This window comes from Felis catus, chromosome A2 (genome assembly GCF_018350175.1).
Source record: "Felis catus isolate Fca126 chromosome A2, F.catus_Fca126_mat1.0, whole genome shotgun sequence".
Taxonomy (NCBI): Eukaryota; Metazoa; Chordata; class Mammalia; order Carnivora; family Felidae; genus Felis; species Felis catus.
In genome coordinates, this window is record NC_058369.1 from 162,075,731 (window position 1) to 162,086,448 (window position 10,718).

The 10,718-nt window shown below is 42.9% G+C and overlaps 3 non-coding genes across 3 annotated transcripts; 1 reads left to right on the forward strand and 2 right to left on the reverse strand.

Moving 5' to 3' along the window:
• Positions 1-72, forward strand: TRNAC-GCA. The gene has a single exon. It is a non-coding gene; the product is annotated as a tRNA-Cys (tRNA).
• An 8,113-nt stretch (positions 73-8,185) lies between these two features.
• TRNAC-GCA lies at positions 8,186-8,257 on the reverse strand. Its single transcript has one exon. It is a non-coding gene; the product is annotated as a tRNA-Cys (tRNA).
• Positions 8,258-10,368: 2,111 nt separating this feature from the next.
• On the reverse strand, positions 10,369-10,440 carry TRNAC-GCA. Its single transcript has one exon. It is a non-coding gene; the product is annotated as a tRNA-Cys (tRNA).
• Positions 10,441-10,718: the final 278 nt, after the last annotated feature.

The window sequence follows — 10,718 nt, forward strand, 5'->3', positions numbered from 1 at the left end:
GGGGGCATAGCTCAGGGGCAGAGCATTTGACTGCAGATCAAGAGGTCCCCGGTTCAAATCCGGGTGCCCCCTCTCCTCCCTTTTAAATTACTGAAGCAGGTATTGGAATTTCTGCCTCCATTAAGTTAATGCTCTGTCTTGGGATGAGAATTTAGGATCTGCACCAAGACCAGCCCCAAGAATCCGTCCCTGAGCATCATCCGGACAATAGCTCCTGGGATCACATTTGACTGAAGAGGCTGACGAAATTGGCCCCGTCCGCTCCCACCTACCTGGGGACTCTTGACCTTCATGGCCTGCGGGGGGACATCACTTTCCTTCTCTTAATGTCTCATTTTTCTCGACCTTGTTATAATCTCCAGAGAGAAGGCGATCTCTTTGTTCTTACTGCCTCCACGTGTGCAGGATGGACATACATCTGCCTACTCCCCGGGAGGGACTGTGCGGATGAGAGAACATATCAAAAGCAGAGCCTCTGTTCTCTCCCTGGGGATTTCTCAGAGGTGCTGTCTCCACCACAGCCTTAGACCCACTGCATCCTCCCTGCTCCCTCCTTAAAACGCAGGATGGGCGTGAAGAATCCTGCAGAGGGGCGCCTGGTGGCTCTGTCGGTTAGGCCTCCGACTCTGGCTCAGGTCACGATCTCGCCGTTCGTGAGTTCGGGCGCCGCGTCGGGCTCTGGGCTGCTAGCTCGGAGCCTGGAGTCTGCTTGGAATTCTGTGTCTCCCACACTCTCTGCCCCTCCCCCAGCTCACACTCTGTCTCTCTCTCTCTGTCTCAAAAATAAAAAAATAAAAACATTAATTAAAAAAAGAATCTTGCAGAGCAATCTCCATGTTCCTTAAAGAGAAAAGTAATTTGAAATGATCTTTCCTAGGAGGACAAATAAAGAAGCTGGGAAATATTGCCAAACAGCTCAGTAAAAGCCTCAAAGGGCTTTGGGACGCCAGGGTGGCTCAACTGGTTAAGTGTCTGACTCTTGGTTTCGGCTCAGGTCATGATCGTGCAGTCTGTGAGCCCAAGCCCCACATCGGGCTCTGTGTTGACAGTGCAGAGCCTGCTTGGGATTCTCTCTCTGCCCCCTGCCCCTCCCCTACACATGCGTGCATTCTCTCTCTCTCTCTCTCTCTCTCTCTCTCTGTCAAAATAAATTAAAAAACTTAAAAAGCCTCAAAGAGCTCACTGGTTAGATAGGAACTAACTAGTTAGATAGCGAACTAGTTAGATGGGTGGAGATTCAGAACAAATGCGAAACATGGGGCAGCTGGGTGGCTAGGTTGATTAAGCGTGGGACTTCGTCTCAGGTCACGGTCTTGCCGTTCGTGAGTTCGAGCCCCACGTCGGGCTCTGTGCTGACAGCTCAGAGCCTGGAGCCTGCTTTGGATTCTGTGTCCCTCCTCTCTCTCTGCCCCTCTCCCACTCCTCCTCTGTCTCGCTCTGTCAAAAATAAATAAATGCTAAAAAAAATTTTAAAGAACAAATGGGAAACAGGAAGAGAAGCTCTACATGAGAAGCTGCTTTGGGCCTCAGTCCAGAAGAGGCAGGGGAGAGCCTAAGTGAACTTCTGGAAGTCTCTCAGGACCAGGGGATAGAAGTCAGAATTCTGGGCCCACCTAGCGGGTAAACTGAATGAAAATAGCTCCTGCAAGAATTTGTAGGTGGTCTTTGTGTCATTCGAATGGCCCAGAAAACTCAAGCCTTGAAATTATGTAAAGGTATCCTGACTGCTAGAGCCCCTCAAATACCTGCAAAAAACAAAGGAAGGATATTATCATCTCCACCTGGCTTCAAATCAGTCCCACAAATACATTTCTGAATACATTGTTCAGTAGGCAGTCAAGAATAACTATGTACACAAGGAGGCAAAAACCACCAATAAAAATCAATAGAGGGGCGCCTGGGTGGCGCAGTCGGTTAAGCGTCCGACTTCAGCCAGGTCACGATCTCGTGGTCTGTGAGTTCGAGCCCCGCGTCGGGCTCTGGGCTGATGGCTCAGAGCCTGGAGCCTGTTTCCGATTCTGTGTCTCCCCCTCTCTCTGCCCCTCCCCCGTTCATGCTCTGTCTCTCTCTGTCCCAAAAATAAATAAACGTTGAAAAAAAAAATCAATAGAAAGAACAGGCCGCAGAACTAAACACAGGAACTTTTGTATTAGAACATCCAGAAACACACTATACAAAGATAATGCTTACTGTTTTCAAGAAGGTAAGAGACAAACTTGAAAATTTCAGTAGGAAGCTGGAAAGCATAAGCAATAACTAAGAGGATATGAAATGAGAACATAGACATTTTATATCTACAAATCAATAACTAAAATTAAAATCTCAATGGGGGTGCCTAGGTGGCTCAGTCGCTTAAGTGTTAGACTTCAGCTCGGGTCATGATCTCATGGTTGGTGAGTTCGAGCCCTTCAGTGGGCTTTCTGCTGTCAGCACAGAGCTGGCTTTGGATCCTCTGTCCCCCCTCTGTCTCTGCCCCTTCCCCACTGGTTCTCTCTGTCTCTCAAAATAAATAAATAAACTTAAAAACAAAAACCTCAATGAATACGTCCATGTTACTGTCAGTGAATAGTTTCAGCCAAAGAGAAAATCGTGAATTAGAACATTGGAACGAAAAACTGTCCATTAGAAAGCATGCAGAGACAAAAGCATAGCAAACACAGAATAGAGAGTAACAAATTTAGAGGATACGATGAGAAAGTCTCATGTACATTGAAATGGACTCCTGGAAGAGAAAATGAAGTAGATGGAATATTTGAGGAGACAGAGGCTAAGACAATTTTGCCACTTAGGAGTTACTGTAGTAAAATTGCAGAAAATCAGAGACAAGAAACTCACAAACGTCGTGAAAAGAAGACCCATTACTTTCAATGAGTTCCAATGAGACACAACAGTGAGTTTTCAAGAGCAACAATGGAAACCAGAAGGCAGTGGAATTGCATCTACTGAAATACCATAACTGTTAACATAAAATTCTGTACTCGGGTAAAATATCCTTCATGAGTCGAAGGTAAGACAATTTCAGACAAATAAAAACGGAAAGAACTCATCCACATTCTGCATGCGCTAAAGGAAATTCTAAAAGGTATATTCTAAGCAGCAGGGAGACGATTTGGACGGAAGGATGGATGTAGGAAGGAAGACAGAGGCAGAGAAACAGTAAATATCTGAATACATCTAAGTGAGCGTTGACTGTATTAAAAAAAACAATAATGAGGTTGACACAACTTATGGAATAATGGAAAAGGCAAAAGCTGAATATAGGTTGGGAGGAAAGTAAATGGAGTTAAAAGTATTGTAAGATGCTTGTATTACCTGTGTAGAGGGTAAAGCCATTGGTTAGCCATATACTTTGAGAAATAGCTATGCATATGGAGAAGAAACATCATTTATATTTTTCAAACTACCAGGGGGAAATAATAGCATTATAAAAATCTCAGTCAAACAAAGAAAGAAAGGGAGAAAAACATAAATAAACACTATAAATTGAAAGCATAAAATAAGGAGGTAGATTTGAATACAAGTACATCAGCAATTACATTAAAAGTAAATAAGTTTAGTGCCCCAGGTAAAAAGACAAAGATTATCATATTGGGGTTAAAGCAACTGACGAACTATATTCTATTTACAAAAGATACCAACTACGACCTAAGGTTACAGAAAGATTAAAACCTAAAAGGATGAAAAATATATGACTGCAGAATATTAACAAAAAGAAAGCAGACAAAATAGACTTTAAGACACGAAATATTGCTCCCACCCTGGATTTCAAGGATCAAAGAGCACCCGCTTGGACCACCCACTTCAGATTTCCCCACCGGTGTCCCAGACTCCATCACTACAGTGACTTCTCAGTGACAGATTACCTTAGAGGTACGACTTTACTGTCCATGTTGGATTCAGCTTCCTCTGCCTTTTGTAACTCCCCTGTACATTTCCTGACTGACCAATGTGGATCCATAGATAGGGACATCTCTATGCCCCTACTCAGCAGGAAGAAGCGACAGAAGATGGGACCTTTCACCTTCAACAACCTTAAAGATTTAAGGGTCAAAATTTTTCAGGGGGAATATAATGAGGAACCATAAGGGAAGCTGAGGGCCAATCACAAGCTAGCACGACCCCCCCCCCCCCACTCAGGTGGGATATATGTGATATTCCTCAGGCACTCCTGGCTGCCCAAGGACAAAGGAAAGGACAGAAAACAAGTGGTTAAACTTATAGTCTCCATCAGTTTACAAATATCTCATCAGTAGCCTAATCTCCAGGAACCCCCTACTATCTTCATGATAATGCTTTGCTAGAGGGAAAAACAACCTTAGCTTGGCAATAGCTAGGCCTCCAGTAATCTGCAAATCCTCTTTAGCATATGGAAATAACTTTTAGAAACTTTCTCTTGACTTTACCTCCCCCAACTCCGTAGTGTCTAAGCAGTCACTCTGCACAACCCCAGTGCAGCTTTTCTGGCCCACGGGTCCTGTCTTCGTGCTTTAATAAAATCACCTTTTTGCACAAAAAAAAAAAACAAAAAAAAAACAAAAAAAAAACACAAGACACGAAATGTTACTAGAGACAACAAGATCAGTTATTAATAATCAAAGGCTGAATTTATCAGGAAGTTGTAAGAATTCCTAATCTCTATGCTGCTAGTAACACAGCTTCAAAATATGTAAGGCAAAAACTTGACAGAATAACAAAGAGAAATAAACAAATTTAGAATTTGAGTGGAAAATTTTTACATACCTTTCTCATTCATGAACAGAAGGGAGCAGAAACATCATGAATAATTAAAAATTTTGTTTAGTTTCTTTCCCCCACAGCTTTATTGAGGTACAACTGACAAATAGAATCGTAATATATTTAAAGTGTATAATGTAATGATACGATTTACGTATAGATTGTGAAATGGTTACCACAATCAAGTGAATTAACACACCCATCACCTCAGATAGTTACCTTTGTGTGTGTGTGTGTGTGTGTGTGAGAGAGAGAGAGAGAGAGAGAGGATGCTTAAGATCTCTCAGCAACTTTCAAGAATACAGTACAGTATTATTAACTATATTCACCATGCTGTACATTAGATCTCTGAAACGTATTTATCTTATAACTGAGAGTTTCTACCCTTTGACCAACATCCCCCCATTTCCTCCATCCCTCAGCCCCTGGCAACCACCAATCTACTCTCTGTTTCTATGAGTTTGACTTTTTAAAAAATTCCACATATAAGTGATACCATATGGTACTTACCTTTTTTTTTTTTTGGCTGGCTTATTTTGCTTAGTACGATTCCCTCCAGTTTCACCAGATGGCAGGATTTCCTTCTTTCTAATGGCTGAATAATATTCCACTGTGTATATGTAACATTTTTTTGATTCATCCATTGATGGACCCTATATAGGCATTTAGAGACATACGTATAGCTTTGAGCAATATGCTGAAAAAGAAGATTAAAAATAAACTAAGAATCCATCTCAAGAAGTTAAAAAAAAATGGATGAAAGAGCACTATGAGAGGAGAAAGAAATAAAAGAACAGAAATTAATGAAATAGAAAGCGAACACACAGTGGACAGGATTAACAAGGCCAAAGTTGGTTTTTGAAAAGGAAAGATGGATTAACCTCTGGTGAAACTGTTAAGAAAAAGAAGAAAGCAGAAAAAGATAAAGCAGTATTATAAATCAAAAAAGAAAAACTGCAGATTCTTTAGACTTTAAAATAATGATTATTGAGCACTATGAAAAATTAATATATACAAAATTTTTAAATCTAATAAGCATAAACAAAGAATTTACTGTGAGGCAGGCATGATTTTATGTACCTTAAAGATTATTAATTTATCTAATTTTTGTAACCTCTCCACAAACTAGGCACTATCATTGTACTCATTTCTATTATCATGCCCATTTTATATATGGCAAAACTGAGGCTGAGAGAGTTTATCAATTTCACCAAGGCCCCTCTTGTTAGAACCCAGAATTTGAACCCATGCATTATGTCTTAAGAGTCCAAGGACTTTGCTATGTTGAAATTGATCAAGGACTTAAAAATACTATAACTTAAAGTTGACACAAGAAAAAATAGAAAAACTGAATAGTCAGTCATCTAAGTTTTTAAATAGTTCTTTTATTCAAACTGTTATTTGAAACCTTTTGATAAAAAAATTCAGACGAGATGGTTTTACTGGTGAGTTTTGTCTCATACTTAAATAAGCAATAACTATTTTTACGTAAAAATCTGAGAATAGAAAAGGTGGATACATTCTACAACTCCTTTTGTGAGACTAGCACAATCTTAATACCAAAACCCAACGAGGATGGTATAAAAAATGCATAGACCAATCTCATAAAATATAGGTATAAGAAATTAAATAATTATCTAACCCAATTCACAAGTATATAAAAAGGGTAGGACTTCATGACCAAGTTGGATTTGTATCGGAAATGCAAAGTATGTTTAATTTTAGAAAAAGCAATAAGTGAAATTCACTATGTAAATAGACTAAAAGAGGAAAATCGTATGATTATCTCAATGGATCAAAGGGGAGGGTTGATAAAATTTCACATCAATCCATGATAAAAAGAATTCTTTTAAACTAGAAATAGAGAATTCCTTAATTTGATAAAGACCACTTATTAAAAGTATAGTTCACAATAGGTACTTAATGGTGAAATGTTGAGAACTTTTCATTTGGAATCAGAATGAGTCAAGATATCTGCTATCAACATCCTATTCGACATTATACTGGAGGTCCTAGTCAGTATGAAAAGGTAAAAAAACAAAAAGTAAGGATTGGAACAAGGGAAATAAAACTTCCAAACTACTTAGATGTTACGAGTATATACATAGGAAATTAAAAGAATCAACAAATGAATTATTAGAATGAATGCATGGTTAGCAACATGAGTTACCCTCCATTCTTTTATCCCCTTTTGCTTGGCAAAATCACTCTTAAAAACAATTTTTTTTAACATGTATTCATTTCTGAGAGACAGAGAGGGACAGAGCACAAGCGGGGGAGGGGCAGAGAGAGAGGGAGACGCAGAATCCGAAGCAGACTCCAGGCCATCAGCACAGAGCCCGAGGTGGGCCTCAAACCCACAAACTGCGAGATCATGACCTGAGCTGAAGTCGGAAGCTTAACCGACTGAGCCACCCAGGCGCCCCCAAATCACAACTTTTGAAATGATATACTAGAAATTTCTGTATTCAAATCTTAAAATTCTAAAGTTAATCAACATCTTTATCTTCCTCCCAAATTACATAAAACACTGTAACTCTTATGACTCCATTCTTTATGTTATTATTAACCAGTATTTTTGTTTTATCTTTTTAAAAGAACTATAAATTAGATCTTAGTATTGTTTTAAATTTTTTTTTAACGTTTATTTATTTTTGAGACAGAGAGAGACAGAGCATGAATGGGGGAGGGGCAGAAAGAGAGGGAGACACAGAATCCGAAGCTGGCTCCAAGCCATCAGCCCAGAGCCCGACGCGGGGCTCGAACTCACAGACCACGAGATCGTGAGATCGTGACCTGAGTTGAAGTCAGACGCTTAACCGACTGAGCCACCCAGGCGCCCCTGATCTTAGTATTGCTTTAAATAGTCAATGATTTTTAGACTTATTTACATATCTTATCATTTCTTTGTTTAACATTCCTTCTTATATCTTAGACCTCCCATTCTGGGATCATTTTTCTTTTCTCTAAAGTAGATACTTAAAATTTGCCTTAGCGAGGGTCTGTTGGCAGGAAACTCTCTCAGCTTTTGTATGTTCTTGAAGAATAGTTTGGCTGGGAATAGAATTCAAAGCTGACTGTGATTCCCTCTCAACATACGGAATGTGTTATTGTGCTGTCTTCTGGCTTCCTCTGCAACTGCTGAGAAATCACACAACAGTCAAAATACTGTCCTTTTAGGGGTGATCTCACATTTCCCTCTGGCTACCTGCAAAGGACAGAGTCCTCGCCCTCAGCCAGGAGACCAAGTGCACCCTGGAGAGTGCGGGGACCAGCTGAGGGGCGTGTGGGAAGATGGGAGGAGGGGACAAACACATCACCTGAGCAAAGCTGCCCGCTTGGGTGTGTGTGATCTCTGCTTCTGCACCCTTTGCAGGAAAACTCAGAAACCAGCTTCGGCAAGAGGAGAGGAAATTGGAACTTCTTTACCACCCCTGGTGACCAAAACGCTAGGGGGCACCCAGATTTGAACTGGGGACCTCTTGATCTGCAGTCAAATGCTCTACCCCTGAGCTATACCCCCCACTCTACCAGTAAGGCCCAATTAACACCCTTTGCCTCCACAGCCACACCCAGGGCTTGGGCTCCGGGTGCCTCTTCAGCACGGTTGGCTGAGGGGCCAGACCTGCTTTACCGCTCACTCCTCTCCCTGCCTGCGAAGCAGCAGCTTTCACTCACAACTCCGTCCCGGGTGAGGGCAGCAACTTGGGCAGCATTCCCCGACAGCCGGGAGGATCTCTCGGAACATCCGTCTTGTGGGTTTTGTGCTGAGCACCTGCAAACCGAGAATCGAAATGCCCAGTGGCTGGCCAAGCATGAACACCCTGAAAAAGGGAGAAGACACGCTGACTGGAGAAGGGGTCAGAGCTCTACCCTCGGACGCAGGCTCAGGCCCCTCTGCTGGCCTCGGATCTCCACGTATTCAACCCTTTTAACCGCCTGAAGAAATGATTGGGGAAATGATGGCCCCTCAATTCCAAGTCCCCCTTTCTGGGCCCCGCTCTGCGATGCTGGCTCCGGGACTCTGTACACCACGCTTATCCTTTGCCAGGGGGCTTCCTGATTGTTCCCCTGAAGGGCTCTTTGGGGGAGCCCCGAGGGTGGGAGAAGGAAGGAGCCCGTGTTCTGCCCGCTGGGGCTCCTGTCGGTGTCACCGGGCAGCGACAGTCCGTCCCAGGAGCGTCCTGGATTGCCACCTGTGGTTTGGCGTTCACGGGACCAGCCTTGCCCCGACTCTTCAGGGCCACCAGTGCCTCCTTAGAGATCTGAGTCGGGGGCCCACCGAGATCCTCCCCAAGCCTGTGAGATTTAACAAATTCCTCCTTTTCCGTTTGCTCCCCCAGCCCTAGAGTGATAGCGGCCTCTTGTCTTCGAGTTCTCGGAGTTCTGGTCGTTGTGGGTTGAATTGTGTCCTCCCGAGGAGACATGTCACCGCGGCGGTGTGTCCCCAAGCCAAGGAACTCGAAGAACTGCCACCGGACACGGAAAGCTAGAAGACACGAGGGAGGACCGTCCTCTTCAGAGAGGACACAGCCCTGCCCACACCTTGGTTTCAGACTCCGGGCCCCCAGGGCTGTGAGACAATACATTTCTGTTGTTCTAAGCTTCCCAGCTCGTGTCTTTGGCTGCAGCAGCTTTTGGACCCTGATGCTCTGGTTAACGATTATTATTATTTTTAAAAATTTTTAATTTTTATTTATTTATTTATTTTTAAATTTACATCCAAATTAGTTAGCATCTAGTGCAACAATGATTTCAGGAGTAGATTCCTAACTGCCCCTTACCCACTTAGCCCATTGCCCCCTCTAGTAAACCCTCTGTTTGTTTTTCATATTTAAGAGTCTCTTATGTTTTGTCCCCCTCCCTGTTTTTGTATTATTTTTGTTTCTCTTCCCTTAAACTGATCTGTTTTGTCTCTTAAAGTCCTCATATGAGTGAAGTCGTACGATATCTGTCTTTCTTTGAGTGACTAATTTCACTTAGCATCATCCCCTCCAGTGCCATCCACGTAGTTGCAAATGGCAAGATTTCATTCTTTTTGATTGCCGAGTAATACTCCATCGTACGTATAGACCACGCCTCCTTTATCCATCCATCCACCGATGGCCATTCGGGCTCTTTCCATCCTTTGGCTCTTGTCGATAGTGCTGCTAGAAACGTGGGGGTGCGTGTGTCCCTTCGAAACAGCACACCTGTATCCCGTGGATAAATGCCTAGTAGTGCAATTGCTGGGTCATAGGTAGTTCTGTGTTTAGTTTTTTGAGGAGCCTCCATACTGTTTTCTAGAGTGGCTGCACCAGCTTACATTCCTATGATTATTTCTATTAAATACTCTGCTCAAATCATGGAGGCAGCTTTTGTTTCTAGACTGGACCCTGGATGCTACTGAAATTGGTACCATTGTGGTCCTGGGGAAACAGACCCTCAGAGAGGGCACTGGGGATAGATTCGGTCTTGTCCTTGGTCTTCAAGGTGGTGCTGAGAGCCTGACTGGCCCCTGCATCTATGACGTGGCCATAAATGTGCTGGCTCGTAGACTCTACCTGCCTCGTCCTGTGAAGGGAACTAGAGTTTGGTGTCCATACAACTTGATTTCGTCATTTCAGTTCAAGGAGGAAAAAAGCATGCTCTCGAAGGGGGCACCTGGATTTGAACCAGGGACCTCTTGATCTGCAGTCAAATGCTCTACCACTGAGCTATACCCCCACCTGCTAGAGGAGCTGTGTAATTAATAAACTTCTTACGCTTCCACACGCAAGCTGCTCATTCCGACTCAGAGAATTGCTAGTTCTGTGCAACGATAAATGCACTGTCTCATGCCATAACTGTCCTCCTTTTCACGAAAGACACCACCCCTTCTTGGCATCAGCTTGGAAGATCACTGAAGGTTCCATCTGAGACAACGGAGTCTGTGCCTGGCTTGGTATTTGGGCAGAAGGTGAAGCCCAGAGGTAAAGCTGCTGTTTACTGAACAGTGACTAGAA